At 41.5% G+C, this 21,516-nt stretch overlaps 1 protein-coding gene across 13 annotated transcripts in view; it reads right to left on the reverse strand.

The window, feature by feature from the left end:
- Fam110b (family with sequence similarity 110 member B) overlaps positions 1-21,516 on the reverse strand; it is a 143,671-nt gene that overhangs the window by 20,112 nt on the left and 102,043 nt on the right. Inside the window, exon 1 of one of the 13 annotated variants that reach the window (XM_029476535.2) lies at positions 8,738-8,976. The exons of the other annotated variants lie outside the window; for them this stretch is intronic. The gene's annotated coding sequence lies outside the window, so the exon portion shown is untranslated. Of the gene's footprint in view, positions 1-8,737; positions 8,977-21,516 lie in introns of those variants that run through there. 13 annotated transcript variants of the gene reach the window in all.

Consider the following 21,516-nt stretch of genomic DNA (forward strand, 5'->3'; position numbering starts at 1 on the left):
AACTTGGAAAATCCAACTCTTCTGTGGAATTCTTTTCTTTTATTGACTACTAGAAGCACGGTATTAGATTTTTGCCTTTTGTGTAAAATCTTTGAAGGCAAACGGTGGCTTTTATACCCGTATCTATTTGACTTGCTGAAGCATTCTGTATTATTCCGAGTGTCTAAAAACCAAGGAGGCTGAGTCTTCCTACACTTACAAGTATGTCTGAAAAAACACTTTAGAAAATGAACCCTATGCATCCATAGAGTCGATTACTCCTTTTATGAAGTCATAATCAGCCACCAAATGAAATTGACTTCAAGAAGACAGTAGAACAATATGTAAGAAAGTTACTCTCTGTTTCAGAAAGTTTCTCAGTCAGTGCATTTTTAGTCCATGGACAAAGGATACCTAGCCTCTCGTTTTCCATGCCAGCTTTGTCAAACAATATGATACACAGCACAAAGTGACCTACTTCACAGCTAAGAAAGTGATGTGTCATTCCAAGGTCTGTTTCTCCATGCACAAGGAAAAACCAAACACTTCTACAGTCATTCCTCTCTGGGAAGGCTTCCTTTAAGCAAAATTCTAAAAAATAAAAGAAGGTGTGTGCATGGTTTTCCCCCCTGAAAAGCATGTGCCAAATATTTCCTTATGGTAGGACCATTTGCTATCCTTGGTTTAGCTCTCATGCCAGACTATGGATGTGCCGAACAGTGCCAGGTGGAGCAGTAGGGAATGAAGGGATATAAAGATTGCAATGGTTCTTCATAGAGTAGTTTCCTCTGGGAGAGTAACTCACATGAAAGAAAGCATGGCCCCAGCATCTCTACTCCTGTGGAAGAGTCATGGTACAGTGAACTGCAGCAGATGTTGGCCTTCACTGACCATGTCTGGACTGATGTCTTCTAGTGACCACTGAAGGTCATAGAACAATTAGCCACAGCAGATGTTAGCCTTCACTGACCTTGTCTGGACTGATATTCTCTACTGATCATGGAAGGTCACAGAACACAGTGGCCTTCACTGACCACATCTGAATCCTGTTTCTTATCTGTTCTCTGTGACCTTGAACTAAGAAATCCTCTTGGTATTCGCCAGCTCTCACTTGAGAACAGGAGCACTGTGCTCTAAGGCGGCTGGAACCATTCAGCACACAACCTGACACACAGACACTGTCGAGGAAATTCTACAGCAGGGAAGTTATTTTTATTGGAAAGAAATTCTAAGTATCCTGTGAGAAAAAATACTTTCTTGATAAACACATTGGTTGCAAAACCGTGTAAACGTAAGGACTTCTTATAAGATCAGACATACAGAAATGAAATCCATTATTTAAAAATAAATCTATCTAGAAGCTTGGGAGGTCCTACATTAAATTTATTACCTGTTTGAAGAAAATGCTCATGTTTGCTATAGTGAATTTCAGTCCCTAATAGGATTTTTCCCCCTCTCTCAGTGTTTTCTTCTTCTCAGCATGTCTTACAGCTTCCATTACATTGACATTTAGGGAGTTTATTTTTTAAAGTATTATAAAAATGCAATTGTATTTTTAATATCCGTTTTCTTATTCCTGCTGAAACTACTTCTAACCTGTAGTCTCGTATTTGAAGTTTTATAAATTCCTCAAAGTTCTCTATGTACACAATCTCACCAGACAGTCAGACAACAAAGAATAAGCTATTGTAAGAAAATTAGGCTAACGATATGGAACAAGTCTGGATTCCCATCATCAGATGAATGGATAAAGAAAATGTTGGGTACATACTAGAGTTTAAGTTAGCCATTCAGAAAACCTTAGTTCCCAGGCTTGTGTGGCCAGCAATTTACCGAATGAGACAAGTACCCAAGAATATATCTTTATAACCATATCTTTCTGTCTGTCTGTCTTCCTACCTATTTACCTATACTTACAGTAGGAAGGGCACTATTATAGGCAAGAAAGGAATCAGCAAAGGAGGGTGACAAGGCAAGTAATGGGAGGTCAACACAAAGTGCAGTGATGTAGGAACATATCCTAATGAAGCTAATTTGTTTGCTAGATATTTAAATACAATTAAAACATAATAAAAGTAGGCTGAATGAATAAGAAGACAGATAAGGAGCAAGCAAACCTTCCCATCCCTTATTTGCAAACGTACAAAATATCATCTAAAACTTATATGGAAAAGAGAAGAAGCCAAAAGAGCTAAAAGGGTTCTGGCAAGGAGAGAAGGTTGGTGGTACTTTACCTCCTGCACAGTCAGAGACATCCAGGGACAGTGCACACACATGGCAGGAACAGAGGGAAGAACACAGAAACAGCCCCACATTGGCACAGCCACCTCACCTGCAGCTAAAGTGCAAAGCGAATTCCTGGGAGGGGCAGGCTCCTGCACAAACAGTGCCGGAGTACCTGAGTTCCATGGGTCAAAGCATGAAAGACCTCAGCACCTCACACCACATCCAAATGAACTCAGAAGAGCCAATTTCACACGCAGTCAATCGGAAACAGAAATGTTTTCTGAGACAAAAAGAAAGGAAGAGTATTTATAGGACCAGCATTGAATGAGACATCTTCAGAGAGGACACGCAAAGTATGAGCCACGGAACAAAGAAGAAATGGATAAATGTGCCCAAATCAGGAAGGTAGGGTAGTGTTTACTAAATGGCTCCAAAGCTCTAAAAAGAAACTTTGTTGTTGTTGTTGTTGTTGTTGTTGTTGTTGGGGAAATCCTTTCTGTTACTATGGGTCAGGATTTGGTATGGTAAGGAATGCAGTCTGTAACTAGCACTGAAGGCAAAGGTACTACTAAGGAACTGCTCATATGCCTCAGAGACCCCAGGGGACGTATATGACAAGTTGGGCTTTGGAACGAAGGATCTGAATCTTTACTGTTCATTCGTACATGTACAGTGTAGTATGGAATTCGTGGTGTTCTGTCAATGTTGCTAACCATTTCTTATTGTTAGAAATCCTACTTTCATGTACAGGGTCCTATGTTACCACAGCTGTTCCCAGTTGCAGCTAGGTCTTGTTGCAGACAGCAATGCTTTAAGAATATGTTGATTAAGAGGTTAAACAAAGAAAGGAGAATATTCCTAAACTGGATATTTGTCTCTGAAACGTAGAACAGACCACTCACTCTCCTGATGAAGCTTCCCTGTGTTTTTCTAATCCATGTAGAATAAGAGTCATTGACAGCATACCTAACATTTCTTAACTTTCTTTTTTTTTTTTTTTGGTTTTTCGAGACAGGGTTTCTCTGTGTAGCCCTGGCTGTCCTGGCACTCACTTTGTAGACCAGGCTGGCCTCGAACTCAGAAATCCGCCTGCCTCTGCCTCCCGAGTGCTGGGATTAAAGGCGTGCGCCACCACGCCCGGCTTTCTTAACTTTCTTTATGTCACCTTATTTATGTATGTGATTGTTTGCTTGTTTATATATTTATTACTTTGGCTTTTTGAGATAAGGCCTCACTGTAGATCCTAGGCTTGCCTTACAACTAGCTCTGCAGCCCATACTACTTTCCAACACAAAATTCTCATGCCTCTGTACCTCATGGGACAATACTCACCAAGTTCTGCAGTTTTATTAAATTATTATTTTATTAGAAATAGGTGTAAAAAAATCCCAAATACCCTGAAAGTTCATGTTGTGTGTAAATGTGAAGGTCTGTCCTAATAACTATGACAGACATTTTTTCTTTTAAAGCTAACAAAAGAATTCTATTATTTCTCTGGCCTCCCATCTGAGTGCTCCATGTGGATTTTGGATACATCTTATTATAGTGCATCTCCCATCGTTGATATCCCTAGAATGTTAGCTTTAAGGACTATACACAGAGATAGTAAAACATGCCCCCTGGAGAATATGTGTACACTGTAGAGGAGAGTCATAGTCTGTGTGTTACTGGCCGATTATGTCTGTTTGCCTTTGAGACTAAAGTATGTCCGGTAAAGAGTGGAGGCTGAGAGTAGAACCCACAACTCATCATAACCACAGCCTATGAGAATCTCACAAGCACAGAGTAGCCAGGGTTCTCGAGATGTCCATTTGGGACAGCACAGCTTACTGGTGGGTGGCTAAGTCCTCTAAGGAATGGGGGCGGGGGGTTCTGCTAACGTAGACAGTGTACAACTGGAAGAACTGGGACCCATCCCAATAACTGAATGAACAATAAGTCAAACCTGTCTTCCCCTTTGTCTCTGCCACTACATTGACAAAAATAACCACTTTCCCCAAAATAAAAGTGGAAAAGGATGAAAAGGAAGTGGTATGAAGCACAGTCAGGTACAGAAGTAGAAAGAAAGGCTTCCTTCACACATCCCAGCCTCCTCTTTTCTAGAATAAGAAACACCATTTTCCTTATAAATAGAACAAAACTGAACCCCATGTCACAAATACTCTTAATTAACTTTCTGCTTTCATTCTGTCTTCTGAAGTGCTTCTGCAGGGTGAGAACTGTATTTCAGAACCTACAATCACAACTGCTATGAGCTTAAGTCTGGCACAACTGACAGATTTGTTCTCAATTCCTATTTATAAAGCAGAAACTGTGATAAGTCAAATGACTCCTGATTAATTTTAGCATATAAAGCAGCTAGCAGACCATGTCTATTTGTGACAGAATTCAGCATTTTCTGCACAATTCTGCTCTGAAGGGTTACACAGAACACAGTTAAGGAATTTGTCTGCCATTACTTGTATAACATACAAAAAAGTATTTTCCTAAAGATCCAAATGTTACTTTGGTTCAAAATGAAAGCATAGCTTGTTTAGTTAACGATTAAATTTCTCTAACCCCTTAAGATGGGAATTTAAATAATAATAATAATGGCAGACAGAGCAAGGCAGACACACAGTGGCCCTTTAGGTACTTGCTTAGTTGCTATGAGAAAACACCCGAGGAAAGTGGTGAGGAAAAGAAGAGAGGGTTTCTTTTCGCTCACAGTTTGCGACAGGTCCAACAGCAGGTGTGTGGGGCTGCTGGTCATACTGCAACTTCACCAGGAAACAGGGATGAAGGCTGGTGTTCCCCTACTCTTTCCATTCCTCAATCCCCCAGCCATGGAATGGTGCTGCCAACATTAGTGTGCATCACGTAACCCAACTTAGAAATCACAGGAAGGCAGAAGCTGGTCTTCCAGATGATTCTAGATGTTAACGTGACAATCAATATTACCATAACTGGAGGATCGTGCCATAACTAACTGAACAGAAATATAGGTGGGGTGTCTGGATGAGGTCCTGGTGAAAAGTGAGAGCATTTGCTTGGCACCATGTCCCAAAAGGACAGGTCCTGGAAGCAAGAAAGGAACAAAGAGGGCTGGACACAAAGCAGAGAACATGGAGTCTGTGAAGCTCCAAACACAACTGGGAGGTGGGGTGAGACCCAATCCTACCACAGCTGTAATGGAATTCTCCATGACAGTTCCCAGAAATTCTGAGTGAAGAACAAGGATGAAGGCAGTCTGTCAAGGACATCCAGACAGCTGTGGGACCTTATTTGTTCCTTGCTGAGTATGCCTAAGGTCAAGAAGTGGGACATCACACAACAGGAAGGAATTTTTGCTTCTTAGAGAAAACGGTCCCATCCTGGGAAGATGTTGTTTTAGAGGGACACCTGCTGAAGTTAGTTATCACAACTTAGATCCATGCATATGGCCATCTGTAACTCCCATCTTCATACAGCAAGATTTCTGATTGATTTGATCCACAGGAAATTTCTTAAAGTGTTAAAGGATTGCCGATCTGAGACTCTGACATGAAAGCCAGAACCCAATAATCACACAGAAGAAAAGAGGCCTATGGAAGATCAGATATTTAAAAGACATTTGAAGACAACTTCAAAAGACCGAGAAAACTGTCCAGAGAAATCCATGGAGCTACTGAAGCCCTAAAGTAAAAGCAAATGATTTTAAAAACATAAAACAGCAAAATAATTGAATTCAGAAATGAAATCTACCCTTCAAATAATTCAAAAATAAAGCTTGAAGAATAAACAGAGTGTTTCCTGGAGAAACATGGCTGAAGTCAGCCAACGCAGAGGAGATGGTGACAAGGAATAGGGCCCCTAGCTGGTCCAATATTCAAGGAAGAAAACCACCACTAGGGATGAAACAACATTGATCAAAAGCAAGCATTTCAGAACTACTACCGGAAACTTAGGAAGGCCCAGGAATAGCGAGTAAGAATATCAAACACCCCACAGTGAGGCAGCCACTGTACAACTTGAGAACGTCAGGGGCAAAATCTCAGTTTCAGAAGAAAAATACTTCCACCCAGGACACACAGGAATCGAGACAGCGCTGTTTCATAAAATCAGCACTTAATGTGTCTTCAAAACTCGGAAATAGGATCTTTTAAAAATAGGAAACAATGACTAATCTCTAGTGTGATACTCAGACAATCCTTCAAATGTAAGGACAGATAGAGAATCTTGCTGACAGGAAGAGAGTCAAGGAGACTGACCTCTAGATACTTTTACCTAGAAAGTGTATGAGGGTGCACCTCAGTACAATTACATAAAGAAAGAGACTTGGCATCCAAGCAAGAGGGAATCTCACCCAGAAGAGTGACTTCAGGTAGGTCCAGCCATAGCTCATGAAGCTGTAGCACAGCAGCTGCTAAGAGATGAGCCACAGCATAGAGATTCAGATAGGATGAGGGATAAACATGCACAAAGCATTACTCAGAGGCATATGCAGAAAGGTCAGGACAGGTGACCGTGAGAGCGGTGTGTACGTGACTCCAGTGTAAGTCAGAAAACAAGGCAAAGGACAGGGAAGAAGCATACACTATGAACAGGCAAGTTCCGGACAGACAAACTATGCAGCACAGTCCCAGGATACACAGCTCTGCCCTACCGATAAAAACTTAAAAGCAAACTCCTTACAAAGTCTCTATGATTTGTAAACACTGCTTTCTAGCATATTCACTCAGCAACTCAAGTATAAAACCAACCCTACATGAGTCAAAGCTTGGATATAGGTTTTGCATATAACACAGATTAATTTACAAACGGTCTACAATACAGACTAATATTTACAAACATATGTAAGTAAAGTATTTTCAGATGGCTACTTTAGAGTCTGGGAAGTGAATGTTCACGAACTCTCAATTATATTTCCTTACTTTGATGATCTCTCCCAGGCGTCTGGGCCCACATCAAAGGCGTTCTTATGCTACTAAATCAATGAGGCAATTTCAGATGCAGCCCTGGGTTTACTTACTGACAATGGAGTGCATTGAACCTCCCTGGCTTCCCTCATCCTGGTCTCATTCAATCTCCTCCTGTCACTTTCCCATTGCAAGACTGGCTTTTCTGTATTAATGTGTCACCAATTGGATCATCTAAATGTTCTGTCTGTGACCTGTTCTAGAAGCCAAGAAGCTACACTGACATATTAAGATACCCCACAGCTCAGCTCAAACATAGAAATCACCAAATACATAGAACTGCTTGAGAAAAGCAGCACATTTCTGCTCTGTCCCCAACCTTCTGCACCTCCATGCCACATGGGACACTTCAGCACTAACCAGGAATACCTCTCTCCAGGTGGTGTCCCCCAGGGAGGGCTGGGCCTCGAAGATTCTGACTATGGCTATCCCTCTGGGCTTCTCAATAACTGTTCTCTAGGTTTTAGATGAAACTTAGGTACAGTCAGTCCTTTCTTCTCACCTTGGGAATTTCAAGGATCCCAGAGGCTTGTACTTAAAATGAACATAGCTTTAAGATATAACACTTGGGCAATAAATCACTGTCTTGATGATGTGAGTTGAAAGTCCAACCATGGAATTCTCCAAACCTATCCTTGCCCGCAGTGGATGGGCAGTGAATAACTTCTGAGATGGAATACTGAAATTTATATGTGCATGACCCAATTAAAAAATAAATTACAGAGAAAGCTGCTATTTGTTGAAATATCAAAGACAAACCCGAAGTATCTTTTTCAGCCAGTGGGCTTATTCTCTCAATCTCCCACTGCACATCATTACTACGCAGTCTACAGGACAGTTCATCAAGGAAAGAGGGATGATGAAGGTGAAGAATGATGACTCATCAAGAGATCTCCCAAAGCAAAGAAGGCATTACACAGGACAAAGTACTTAGAAGCAAATGCAGTCTGGCTATTTTCTTTAAGTGTGCCATGTGCCCTTCTTCACCCCCGTCCCCCACTTTCCTTGAGCCCTTGCCTCCTACGGAAGCTGGCTTGTTTCCATGGAGTCACGGATTTACATCTATGATATAGGTCTTACTCATTTACTCACTTGTTTGTAGTCAAGCTCCAGGCTTGACTATGTAAGTATGAGCTTATAAGCTTGATGTTGGTAAGACCTGCCCCTGGCTCTGCTATATAGTGGCTGCATGACTATGAAAAATGAAACCATATAAGCATAGGTCCTGACTTGATGGTAAAGGAATGGACATTATATTTTGTCTTGCCAGATTTCTGGGGACATAAACTGAGATGAGTATAAAAAAAAAAAAAAACCAAAAAAACCATGGGACATAGTGCCAGGCAAAGGACAGGAGCAACTACATCTGTGTAGCCCAGACTCTTTCCACAGGCCAGCCTGAGAATATCTGATGGAGTGGTGGGAAGAACTGTTACCACCAATGTGTTTGTTATATACCATAGAGATTCCAACAAGACTATAAAAATTCAAAGAGAAGAGAGACTATTTTTAAAGCAATTTCTAAAAAAAACTCCTGGTAATGAGAAACAAGTTACTTTTGAGCTAGATCTTGTCACAACAGGGAATTTACTCACCACCATGACAGAGTCATATCCGCTTTCTGGTAGAGTCTAAATGTTTGTATCCCCGCAAGCCATCTGTTGACTCTCCAGCACAGCAGTACGTGGTCTAAAGAAGTGGGGGCTTTAGGTGAGTGAACACATCATGAGTCTCCACTGCCATAGCAAGGCTTACTGCACTTACAACATAGGCTGAAGAGACTGTGCTTGGCCCTTGCTGTGGTAGGACAAAGCTACGAAGAAGCATCACGAAATGCCACATCTGCTTGTCCCGCCATCTTGGACTTCTCAGCCTCCAGAGCGTCTATAAATACTTAAATAAACTTATCAGCTTAAACATTAATTACTTATAAAAGAAGTATGCTGGTATATGCCTATAACAGCACTCGGGAGGGAGAGCCAGGAGAATCAGAAGCTTGAGGATAGCCTTGGTTACTGGCAAGACAAGAGGGCAGCCTGGGCTACAGGAGACGATGTCTCAAACAAAACAAACCAAAGCAAAACAAATTAATTATTCAGTCTAAACTTTTTTTTTTAAATAGCAACAGGAATGGACTGATGTTCCAATCTTAAATGAAGAGCAATCAGGTTGAGAATGAAGAACAGGACAGTTCATGTGTTCCATCCATACCTCCTCCTGGCTCTGTTAACCTTGAGCCAGCAGGCGGCTGGAACACAAGTTACAGTGTATTAGTTTTTTGGTTTCCAAAGGCACAGAAATATCATGAATGATGGTAATTTCTAATGTTTAAAGGGATATATAAGAAGAATGTCTGTAGGCAATGGTGAAATGAGAATCTAAAAGCAAAACTGCTAGAAGCACTATATGGTTGAGTAGGGTTATGTATTTATCATCATGATTATTTGTTTTAGGGTAGTAAAGGGGAATCATTTTCCACAGGCAATACTAAGCTAACATCTAAAGTTATGTCCATAAAAGAAAGGTGGTTCAAATACTTTCTATGGTTCAAAAGAGGATTTTTAGAGTTTGTAACCCGCAAATGACTTAGGACATGTCAACTGATGTTGCTACAAATTCTGGCTTCTTTTGAATGGAAAATTATAGGAAAACAGGAAAACATTCTCTTCAGTGAAGTCTTTCCAGAAGCCTCTTTGCCACAAACCACATGGCTGTGTGCTGGAAGCCTGAGTTAGGTAAGAAGGGAATGGAAAAAAGGACAGACACACAGACACAGGTACAGAGAAGCTGGAATCAGTGTGTCACACACGGATAGAGATGCACAATCAGCAGCCTGGAAGCTCAATTCCTTTACACATCTGAATCAAGGAGGTGGGCCTATCGAAAGAACTGAGCAAAAAGGAAGGGTTATTGTATGCTGCTGGACAAGGAGGCAGGTTTACTGTACACAGCTGAATGAGGAGGCAGGGTTAGCTAATCCCTGTAGGGGCTCTCTACAATGAGGCAATCTGAAGCTCTAAATACCTAGGAGGCAGAAGCTGTGGTAGATACTCTCTGTACAGTCAACATCTGCACATGAACCAGGGAAACCAGGGCTTTACCATTTCCCTGACCCTGACCTGGCTTTGTTATTCCCATGAGGCCCTGGAATTCTTGACATCACCATGCTCATATTAACAACTCATATTAACTCAGGACTCCATCGCACACCCTTTTTCCCCTGAAGTACAGCACAAAGGTACGGACACACTTCTACAAGGAGCATCAGTGCAGACATGAGCATGGAACATGGAAGATGTTTCTTACCACTAATCCAATACCTGCCAGACCACCAACTGATCTCTTCTTTCTTAGCAAATAGATGAGAAGGTTCCTGATGGAAGAATGCTTGAAATCTGAGTGCCCTGGAATTCAGCTGGTTTTCTTCTTGGGGATCAGGATGTCTGGAAACTAGAGCTTTTCTGTCTGTCTGTCTCTCCTTTCCTCTCCGCCTATCCCCCACCCCATCTCTCTCAGGAAAAACAGGTTTTCTACAGGAGCTACTGCAATGAGGCAAAAGAGAATTCAGAACAGAACTGGATTCCATTCCAAATAAGTCATGGTTCAGGAGGGAAGACAGCAAGGGAGCAGAGCTGGGGCCAGTGAGTCAAAGTTACTGAGCAGAAATGTCTGGTATCCGGGGACTCTGGCTCAATGGACCTTCTATGGCTTTTATTGAAGGCAGGCCACAGGGGGTAAGAAGAAAAACCAAATTTGATAATGGTCATATACAGTGGGCAGGTAATCTCTTGCTACCACAGTGTGATCCAGGATCCAAGGAAGACAGGCCATGACTTTCTGGCTTTTGAGGCTTGTAAGAAGCTGACCATCCTGAGCACTATGGCAAAGGTATTTCCAGGACAGAATGTGTGTGTGGACCACATGTACAAATCCACAGCATAGAGCCATGCTCACAGCAGAGTGGGGAAGCAACACAATGAACTAAGTCCTTTGGGATTATGGACATTGTGTTATCAGTAAAACATTAATGACAAATGGTAAATACTTTCAAAACTAAAAGCTAATGGCAGGTGTACCCCAGAGTCTATCCACAGGCAAAGCTTATATATAGCATTACGCAATTATTTATAAGGACAAATATCTTTTGGTATCAATGTTTAAAAAGGTTATACATCTAAGTTTTAAATACATAAAGTACATTTATCTTTCAGTTTTTGAAATGAAGATATCAGAGAACCTAAATCTATTAGGCTTAATGCAGACTAATTAAGAAAAACCTGCAAAAACTGCTTTCTAGTTATAAATACAGATTATGTTTACTAATATACATATTCATGAGGCACTTATTATACAACCATTACAGAAATAACACTTGGTACAGGGTGCTTCTTGTGAATCAGAACTATCACAAGGACAATGACATAGTAACTCCTACTATGAAGTCTATGAGGCAGGAAGGCTGCATTTTATACATCAAGACACTGAGAAGCCAAGACATTAGGATGCTCAATAATTCATCCAAGAAAATGCTTGCTCTGCCTCTGCTATATTTCGAACATGGCAGGCTGGCTCCAAGAGTGATGCTGCTCATGGTCAGACAAGAAGAACCTGAGCTCTGAGAGGTGTTCCTTCCTCCTCTTATTGGCCTCCCTTACTCTTGTTCCCTGCGTATACACAGCAACAGATCTGACCACTCCTCAGTTTTCCCCTTTCTCACTATTCTCTGATGTGTTCTTTTTTTTTTTTTAAATTAGATATTTTCTTCATTTACATTTCAAATGCTATCCGGAAGGTCCCCTATACCCTCCCCCTCGCTCTGCTCCCCTACCTACTCACTCCCACTTCTTGGCGCTGGCTTCCCCCTGTACTGGGGCATATAAAGTTTGCTAGACCAAGGGGCCTCTCTTCCCAGTAATGGCCAACTAGGCCATCTTCTGCTACATATGCAGCTAGAGACATGAGCTCTGGGGTACTGGTTAGTTCATATTGTTGTTTTACCTATAGGGTTGCAGACCCCTTCAGCTCTTGGGTACTTTCTCTAGCTCCTACACTGGGGGCCCTGTGTTCCATTCTATAGATGACTGTGAGCATGAACTTCTGTATTTTCCAGGCACTGGCAAAGCCTCACAGGAGACAGCTATATCAGGGTCCTTTCAGCAAAATCTTGCTGGCGTATGCAATAGTGTCTGTGTTTGGTGGCTGATTATGGGATGGACCCCAGGGTGGGGCAGTCTCTGGATGGTCCATGCTTTTGTCTTAGCTCCAAACTTTGTCTCTACAAATCCTTCCATGTATATTTTATTCCCTATTCTAGGGAGGAATGAAGTATCCACGTGTCTTCCTTCTTGGTTTTCTTGTGTTTTGGAAGTTATATCTTGGGTATTCTAGGTTTCTGGGCTAATATCCACTTATCATTGAGTGCATATCAAGTGACTTCAAGTTCTCGGTTAGAGACTATTAGGTTCCGGGATTAGGGACTATTGAGGTAAGTAGGAAGATTCAAGTTCTCAGTTAGAGACTATTAGGTTCCCAGATTAGGGACTATTGAGGTTCTCGGAGTGAGACAATTAAAGTTATCCAAAAATTAAAAGAAAAGCAATTGGTTGCAGCCCCTGAAAAGGTGCAGAAGGGCAAGGTCATCCATTATTTGGGAAGCAAAATAACAGAACGATATATAACTCCACAGAAGATTCAAATCAGAACTGATCATCTAAGCACTTTAAATGATTTTCAAAAGTTGCTAGGAGATATTCAATGGGTTAGGCCTTATCTGGGTCTAACAAATAAGCAATTGCAACCTCTTTATGACATCTTGCTAGGAGCTTCAGCCCTGGATTCAGAGAGAGTTCTTACAGAAGAAGGAAGGGAAGCCTTAAAGTTAGTAGAGAAGGCTATTCAAATTGCTGCTTTAAAGAGGAGAGAGGGTGATCTTCCTATATCATTATGTATTTTGCCATCAGAAAATCAACCTACTGGAGCCCTTTGGCAAGGGGCTCCTTCATTATGGATCCATCCTAAAATTTTCCCCGTCAAAGTGTTATCCTATTATCCTGCCTCAGTTGCCCAATTGGTATTGCTGGGTTTACAGCAATGTGTGCAGCATTTTGGCACCCCTCCTGATGAAATTATTGTACCATATGATAGTAGACAAGTTGAAGTGTTGTCTGCCACTGTAGATGACTGGGCAGTTTTAAGATGCAGTTTTTTAGGCAAGATAGATAATCATTTTCCCAAAGATTCTATTTTACAGTTGTGTAAAGCTCACCCGGTAATTTTTTCCTGTGATTATCTCTCGAGTACCATTGAAAGGGGCTCCTCTAATTTTTACAGATGGATCAAAGTCAGGATGCGGAGCCTATTTAGTTCAAGGCTCTGCACCTATAGTTTTACAATTCCCCCCCTGCCTCACCACAAGTTATAGAATTACAGATTGTGATTAAGGTTTTTGAACAACATTCAGGGGCCTTTAATTTAATATCAGATAGTCAATATGTGGTTAATGCTCTTGATATCTTGGAGGTGGTTGGTAGGGTGAATCTTAGGTCCAGCATTGGGGATTTATTAAGTAAATTACAAAATTTGCTATTGCATAGATCCTCCACCTTCGTTGTTCAGCATATCCGAGCTCATACTGGGTTACCAGGTCCATTGGCTGAGGGTAATGACATAGTGGATAAAGCAGTACAAGCTGCTGTTTTTCTGGCATGTCCTGCCCTTGACCTTGCTCATGATTTTCATTCTAAATTTTATGTAAATTCTAAAACTTTAGCCTCTCGCTTTGGGATCACCCAAGCAGAGGCCAGGGAGATTATGAAGGCCTGTCAGGCCTGCGCTCCTTTATTACCTCAACCCTCCTTTGGAGTTAACGCACAAGGGTTACTCCCCTGGATGTAACTCATTTTGTCAAATTTGGAAAACTACAGTTTGTTCATGTTTCAATTGATACTGCTTCTGGAGTCATTTTTGCTTCTTTGCATACTGGAGAAAAGGCCTGACATGTCATAGGTCATTGCTTTGAAGCATGGGGCGCTTGGGGTCAACCCAAAGAATTAAAAACTGATAATGGTCCTGCTTATATTTCCAATACTTTTGTTAGCTTTTGTAAGATGATGGGCGTTTATCTTGTACATGGTATTCCCTATAACCCTCAGGGGCAGGGAATAATTGAACGTGCTCATCGTACCTTAAAAGAATGCTTAATAAAACAAAAAGGGGGAGTTGCCCTAAGGGTGACTCCCTGGCAATGCCTTTATAGCCTTATTTACTCTTAATATTTTAAATAAAGATAAATTTGATTGTACTGCTGCAGAGAGAGTCAGTTATCCTGATGCATCTCAGAAGGGAACTGTTAGGTGGAAGGACGTGTTGGATGGCCAATGGCATGGGCCAGATCCAGTGTTTGGGGAGAGGGTCTGTTTGTGTGTTTCCCCAGGACCGCAGCCAGCGTTGTGGGTACCTGAACGACTGACTCGAGTGCTGAAGGATGACCAGAGGTGTGATGCTGATTCTCCTGGGAATAGTGATGATGGTGGATGGTGACAGGGTGCAGGAGTGAGGAGCTACGATGGAGCATCATGTTGGTGTTTCCAAAGCTGCTACCCTTGACCCATTCTGCTCAAGTGTTTCCTCATTTCTTTACCTTCAATACATCTTTATAGCTACCCTTTTTACCTGATGATAAAGAAGTGGAACCGGTGATTGAACCTCTCCAGCTTGCCCTGTGAGGTGTATTGTGCTTTCAGCTTATTGTAAATATTTCTCAAGATAGTATGTGTGTGCAATTGTATAATCAGACTGCTGCGTGGTTTGATAGACCTTTTAATAGTTCAACCTGAGCTAATGCTACTTGGATCAGAGGAACTTGGCCTGCGAGCATACCCAAGGGCAATGCTAGCATTCCACCCCAACCACACTGGGCCCCATTTTGCAGAGGTGTACGAGACTCTTTGCCTTCATGGACTGGATGTCAATCCCGGAAGGCCGCTTGGGTGGTGAAAAAGTATTTTACCTTTTCTCCATATATCAGTTCCACAAATAATCAAATGTTTGTAAGTTATAATTGGACATATCAAAGCCTAGCACAGCGAGGGGCTAATAATCCTTTTAATGTATGGTTTTTATGTGGGGTAAATGGAAGCTGTACTGATTTGTCACCTCTAAGTATACTGATGGGTGGGGCCTGGGGAAATGCTAGTTTTTATTGGAACGGGTCTGATTTGTTTGAAAATTCTGTGTTTTGGCTTCGAGAAAAAATATGTCTTTTGTGCCTACACCTGTGTCTGTTTGGTCCCCTTTTGTGTTTTTAGTATATAATGGTAGTTATGATAATGAGTTTATTAATCATAGTAGTGATAATTGCTTTTATGGTATGTATTGGAATGCATCTGTATTTTCCTTGGCTGTGGTAACCCGTATGCCTAGATTTGTACCCTGGCCAGTGCAAACTCCATCTGTGATGACACTGTTTAGACCTAAAAGAGATTTTGAGATTACCACTGCCATAGTCACAGCAATATCGGACCTCAAGGAATGGGCTGGCATAGGAGGGCTGGGGATCATCTGCGTTGCCACAGGAGTAATGGCCCTGTGGTGCATTTGCCATATGCAAAATAGGCATACTCGTGTGCAGGCACTGTTGATTCAGGCTTTTGCAGCCCTAGAGCTGGGACAATCTCCTCAAGTGTGGTTTGGACTGCTAGAGAAGTAGTCAACGATGGGTAAGACTCCCTGGAGGTGTTACCAACCTAAGACAGGGACCAGACCACTGCTGTCTGTCCTACCGATGACAGGTAAGGAGCATTATCGCAGGGGGCAACCTAAGACAGGCATTCTCTCTGCCAAAATAATAAATAAGGGGGAGATTTGAGGGACGGCTGCCAGGTCTTATGACCTGTGCCTGACTTCCTCATTATCTCAGACTCAGCCACATCCCAGCCGTCTGCACTGCACAGACGCCATGCCTCGTCACCTCGCCTGAGGTGTCTTCACGTGCTGTGAACCTATTGACTGCCGTTATGTGACTGTGGTGATTGGGAGGAGTCAGTAGGGTATTTAAGGTGTGCCCCGGGGTTGTTTGGGGGATCCCTGTTCCTGCATTGAAATGCTAAGTGTTCCTGAATAAACCTGCTTGAAGAAGGACAACGTGGTGTTGCGTCTTTCCTGCTGGTTGGGGTGGATGTAACACAAGAAGTGGGAGTGAGTGGGTAAGGGAGCAGGGCAGGGGGAGGGTATAGGGGAATTTTGGGATAGCATTTGAAATATAAATGAAGAAAATATTTAATAAAAAAAGAGAGAGAAAAAAAGAAAAAATGTTCAACATCCTTAAACATCAGGGAAATGCAAATCAAATCAACCCTGGGATTCCACCTCCTACCAGTTGGAATGGCTAGGATCAAAAATTCAGGTGACAGCAGATGCTGGCGAGGATGTGGAGAAAGAGGAACACTCCTCCATTGCTGGTGGGATTGCAAGCTGGTACAAACACTCTGTAAATCAGTCTGGCGGTTCCTCAGAAAACTGGACATAGTACTACCGGAGGATCCAGCAATACCTCTGATGTGTTCTTAAAGATTGACTTTCTCATCATCTCACTGGGAACTGCATTTGAATCAAGCCTTCTTTGCTCTGTATTGGCTCTCCAGAGAGTACCATACTGAACATTACTAGCTTTCCTACACAGTTTGCCTTCTACTTTATCAGGCTTAGAGAAACCATTTCACTTAAAATTTCTAATTGGCTTACCTGTTATTGATTCCCCGCCCTCTCAAACAAATCACTTAAAGGATTCTGAGCACAACTGCACTAAAGTGCTATAAAATAAAACAGGCAAAGAGACTCTTAACTTTTAGCCATCCCAGGAGGGTTTGAGAGCTGTACTTTCTGGTCTTCTCAGCCATGACTGACGGGCACACGAGCTTGCATCTGGGCAGCAGATGCCCAGTGCCATGAGTGCCCCCGTATGAGAAGCTTGGGACTGTTTTAGGGTAACAGCGGTTCCTTATGCTCTATACTTTATCCTGTCTTTCTGCCTCTGGGTTTGAGAATGATAAACCTGAAGAGATACTCTGAATAAAAACAAAGGAATGTAATTGCATTGATAATCTGTGGTTTACTATCATGACAACTAAATTTCAGTGTCTGGGAGGAAGAAAGATGAAGCAGGGGAATGCTGCTTGATGGCTTGCTGCCCACAGCTTGCTCAGCCCATTCTCTTACCTCACACTTGATCACATGCCCAGGACTAACTCTGCTTATATCAATCATTCTGATGGAACCACTCCCTCAGTTGAAATCCCCTCTTCCCAGGTGGCCTCTAGTTTGTGTTGACAAACAACAAAAGATACATCCCCACCGCCACAAATGGAGACAAGTGGTCATTTTCTGGAGATACGAAAGTTAGCAGATTTTCATGCTTAGTGTCCCTTTCTTTGTACGGCTTGGTTGGTTTCTTTTCTTTACACCCCCAGAATATAACACAGTATATGGTATAGAGTTTATAAGTATCTGTTAAATAAAAATGAACTGACCAAATTCAAAACCCTGCCAAAGGCTGAGCTAGAATTCCAACCTGGGCCTTTCTGACTGTGAAGGCACAGTTCATGAACACTGTTGTTTTCTTCATTTTATGCTGTTTTTGTCTGGAATCTTTTCTCTGTTGAAAGGCATATTGGTAAAATAAATTTCTCAAGGTACGCTGCAAGACTAGTGATATGTGTGAGCATGGAAAACGAGGAGGGGAGGGAAGCAGCCTGCAAGAAGATCCCAGGACTCTGCCTGTAGCTCCAGTCACTGCAGACATAGCTGTGTTCTCATGAACAGAATTTATTGTTTACAAAAGCAGTGTATGAGTAGTAGTCTTTACTAGGCAAAATGCACACAAACAACAGTCTTTTCTCTAGTCCTAAAGAAAATGGAAAATGGAAGGCCATCTGTAAGGAACCAGAAAGGGCTGGGAACCCCAGTGGGCTATGAAATATTTACAGCACAGTGTCACGTTGAGCCACACATTTTGATCCATGTAGATTGGTCAACAATGTATATGGTGTCTGTTACAAATTAAAACAAAACTGTCTTAGTTAGGATTTTATTATGCTATGAAATAGCATGGCCAAGGCAATCTGGGGAGGGGAGAGCTGACTTCACCTTGAGGGTCTCAGGCCACACTCCATCACTTCGGCAGTTACGCCTGTTCTCTGTGACTCAGGTGCTCATGTCTAACAAGACAGAAAACAGTACCCATCTCCCACAATTGCAAACTGAATGAACACATGGGAAGTGGCTAGAACATACCTCAGTTTTATGGCTAGCTCTCCCTATGGAACATCATACATGAAACCACTGCTTTGTTTTGCTCTTCCAACCCTTGTCAGCAAATACAGGAGTGCCTTGTTAGACTGAAGTCCAGAAAGATTAAGTAGAAAAAAATTATAAGAATACACAACTCATAATCTTTAGATAATTTGGTATGCTATATTGTCATAATTATCCTACTCCACACATTGTTCTTAAACTCTTACCATGTCTGATTTATAAATTAGATTTATCATAGCTATTTATTTATAGGTAAAAGCCTAGATTATGGGTTTGGATACCTGTGACTTCTGAGATCTGTTGAGTCACCTAAATTATACAACTTGTTTTGATAAATAAGAAAAATGCCTGTTTTGGCTTTGAGACAGTGGGAGAAGCCCCCAGTCATATAGGATGGTCTTAGAAGGCACAGTGTTTCTGAAGTCAGTGTAAGGCTTTCTGTGGTGCTGGAGGCCGTAATGGTGGTATGAACACTGTTCAGAATGCTAGTTACATTGTATATAAACAACAGTATATTTAAGGAAATTCTGATTTTCATGAAAATATGCAAATTGTTCTTGTATCGCTACCATTATAAATAGTTATCCAGCACAAATCAATTTGATGCTTAAGTAAGATCTAGTATAGATTCTAGGAACAAGTCTCTTGGAATAATAAAATCCTTCCTTATAGAGAAACTCTATCAGGACATCTGTGTCTGCTCCACACCATAGTCATATGCTAGACAAGCATAGGCTCTTTGTACAAATACTAGCCTTTTAGTCATTAGTACATTTTTCTCTTCTGAAGTGACAGGCTATGCTCATTAAAGACCCAGAGGTCAGACCAGAGCAGACTTACTATTAGTGGCCAGATGACACTAATGGCTGGGCACCAAGAGATACTCTCAAGCACTGAATCTACAAATAAAGTGGCACGAAGGGCACGGGCTTCTTAAATAGGGGGTGACACACTAAGTGACTTGTGCTCCCTGTCTGCTTTCTAACATTGCAGATAAGATGTGAGCCTAAAACTATTACAGCTAGGAAACCTCATGAAATGACATTCAGGATTACTAGCTAGGATGCGTTCTTTATTAGCCAATCTTTCCTAGGAATAGATTTGCTTCTTTATTGTTGTGGTCTGCATGTGACCTCCTAACACTTCCAGGCTCAAACTTAGTCATTGGTGCAACCACATTAGCAGGCATGGACTGCAGAAGGCCAGCAGCCCAGGAAGGCAGAGCCCTGTGGATCTCCCTGGAAGAAAATGAGGAGGACTGAGTTCTCTCTGTCTACTGTGAGGACCTAGCAAAACTGCCCATCTATGAACCAGAAAGGAGACAATCTACTGCCATCATTACTTTAGTTCCAGACTTCTGAGAAGTAAATTTCTGCTACTGGAGTCATGCAGATTATGATCTTAATCATAGCAGCCTAGACAGACTGACACTGAATTTAAAAGAAACCTTTGAGCACACCTTGGGATCACGAAGATGAATGCTTCACCTGAGGCTGCATCAGGAAGCACACTGCTAGAAAGTGCTCCCAGGTTTATAAGAATAATCGATCATAGGGACTAGCCCAGGGTTGCATGGCAACAAGACACAACGTACTAGGAGAGTCCGGGGTCAGTCCAGCTGACCTTTAGCACTAACCTGCCCCATGAGAAAGTGACCACCTCCCAGAAGGTGGTTTCAGTTTATTGATAGTGCTATTAATATATCCTCAAGGGCCATACTTTGGTAACTTGAACTTTGGAAGTCTCTCTTTTTACAAGGTGATTTTTTTTCAAACGAAAATGAATTGGTAGTTTATCCCAGAAATTATGAAACTGTTGATATGTCAATATTAATTTTAAACTGTCTCATTGTAAGCGAGACTGTACTTAAGAACTATGTAAAGAAGATTAAGTTTTGTCATCACTGACTCGTGCTTGAAGTGTAACCAAGGCCAACTGTAAATACTCAAGGGCAAACTTAACTAACTTGTATCAGTTACATAAGGCATGGCACTTGTCTAACACAATGTCACCTACAAATCAGATGCTAAACAAATGGGTTAGAACCTAGCACACCTCCCTCCATCCCTACTTGTCAGCCACTAAGGGAGATTAAAACAAGCTTTAACTAACTAATCACTTTTATTTACAGGATGAAACAATTTGTTTAAATCAGTATTTGATAGCATAATTGAAAAGCAATTATGCATGTGTAAATATAGATCCAATTAACTATACATAAAATGCCTGAAACAAAACAAAACAAAACAAAACAAAACAAAACAAAACAAAACTTCACACTGGTGAGTATGTACAGACTTTTTCTCACCATTTTCTCCATAAATAAAATAACAGAGTTCAACAACTTACATAAGCATCCCGATTCTATGTGCAAACTCTGTTTGTAGGTTTGTGTATGCACTCCTCAGGAGGGCGAGCAGAGGTTATATATGTGAACAGTTGAGAACGTCACACAAAGGACTTGAACACCTTTAGATTTTGGCATCTGAGGAATCCTGGAATTAACTCTCAGTGGAATTGGTTGCACATCTCTGCTTACTGATCATTTGTACCTGTTGCACAAGCATTTTAATGTCTATGGTTTAGATTCCTAGTGTTCTACATAAATAAATCTGGACGCTAGTAATGGTCATTACTTTCATGTCCAAAGGTTCTCAGCACCTGTTCAATAATGTCTGCTTACCCACTTCAAGGTTTCTGCTTCTACTCTACTGTGTTAAAGAGTCAGATAACTAAAATTTTAAAATTCACATTAAAGATATGCAAATAATAATGTATTGAATGAGGCCTAGTATCTTAGGAAAGAAGAGCACAGCTCCCTGCTGACACAGGGAGGGAGCTGGTTCTGACTTCCAGCCTGGCACATGAGGGCTCAGGCTGGCTCAGCATTAATATGTGCACTTAGAAGACTGATTTCTGTTTGCAGGGAGGGATGCTCAGCATGGCAAATAAATACAAAACACAAAATTAAGTTTATGAAGACTAACAAGTCCACATTACTCAAAATGAGTATCTTCCTAACAAGAATTTAAGAATTATTATAATCAGGTAAAACGTCTGACCA

This window comes from Mus caroli, unplaced genomic scaffold (assembly GCF_978045245.1).
Source record: "Mus caroli unplaced genomic scaffold, Mus_caroli_1 scaffold_6, whole genome shotgun sequence".
Classification (NCBI taxonomy): domain Eukaryota; kingdom Metazoa; phylum Chordata; class Mammalia; order Rodentia; family Muridae; genus Mus; species Mus caroli.